The following is a 1,276-nucleotide window of genomic DNA, read 5'->3' as shown; positions in this document are numbered from 1 at the left end:
ACTAAGCGGTGTCATCAAATGTCATACTCTTCTATTTGATAGAATCTATTGTGTCTTTGACCTTTCGATTAAATCATTCATTTTGCATATGCAATTAACTCATCGACTACATGCTATCTACACTCTTTATAGGGCGCTGAGTTCAAGAGTGGCAAGACAGTAAGGGTACCAGTGCATGACAGGCACTGCCTGTGGCTATCAACTGAGCGGTCTAGCCTCGACCCTTATTTTTTTTTCGCGCGCTACGCGCGCGTGGATGTGCTCTGCGGCAGCCGTCCTAAATTGTTGTCGAACTAAGCCTCAATGCCGACGTAAAAGAACATTTCAATGGATTTTGAGTTTCGAGGCGGATCGATTTCTCGAATCGAATCGATTCGTGCGCCCGCCGTAGCATCCTCGATTGATTAGCACCGAACAATCGATCGATTTTCGATATCTCGATCCAATCGAGCCTCGGTCCGATGTATGATGCGCAATTAATGAACCACCTATCTCATATTGGGTTTCAATCAAGCTACCTGGTACTCGCATCAATCCCCTCATCTGCGCGCATGCAGAGCGTTACTAAACCCCCTTATAGCTCACAACTGCCGCCACGGAGTTTTGAAATAGGTGAGGTCCACCACAACGACTACTTCCAGATTCAACGTGTATCAGAAATTGATGGTATGGAAAGATAGCGATGTCGCACAAGGGGAATCAACAACAGGCGAATCTTTTTTATGGTGATTGGTGACACAGAAACTCGTAGAATATAGATTTCTGAGTGATACATTTATCTCCCATGTTTCCATTCCGTGTCACCATGATTCCTGCCTCAACTTTGCAGAGTATCAGAGGCTAGCGTTAGTGGGAACCATTTAGAGTGTATGGTTTCGCGGGTTCACTAGCAACTGTGCTATATATTTTCTTATCACACGTCGATCACTCCTGGGTTCAAGTTCTCTTTTTCTGACAACGTGACGAGGCGTGGGGAAGTTCAGCAAATGTGACTTCATGAGTTAAAAGTATCTGACCAATCCCTATACGATGTGTCCGATGTAGTCTAGCTGGTTAGGATTCGTGGCTCTCACCCACGCGACCGGGGTTCGAGTCCCCGCATCGGAATGGTTCCGATTATGTCGCAAACGATGTCTTCAGCTAATCTTACCGATGTCAGTTGCAGTAAATTTGCATTGGCATCATTGGTTTAATGAAGTGAAATTGCGCTGCCATCATGACAATCCGTTGTCAGTCATGAGAAGCTGCAGTCCCACGACGCCGTTCGGATCGCCCC

General features: G+C 46.2%; 1 non-coding gene across 1 annotated transcript; it reads left to right on the top strand.

Moving 5' to 3' along the window:
- Positions 1-1,034: 1,034 nt before the first annotated feature.
- Pmar_PMAR026759 lies at positions 1,035-1,107 on the top strand. The gene has a single exon. It is a non-coding gene; the product is annotated as a tRNA-Glu (tRNA).
- The last annotated feature ends 169 nt before the right edge of the window (positions 1,108-1,276 follow it).

The sequence above is a fragment of the Perkinsus marinus genome, assembly GCF_000006405.1.
Source record: "Perkinsus marinus ATCC 50983 genomic scaffold scf_1104296960392, whole genome shotgun sequence".
NCBI lineage: Eukaryota > Perkinsozoa > Perkinsida > Perkinsidae > Perkinsus > Perkinsus marinus.
This window is presented reverse-complemented; position numbering and strand designations above follow the sequence as displayed.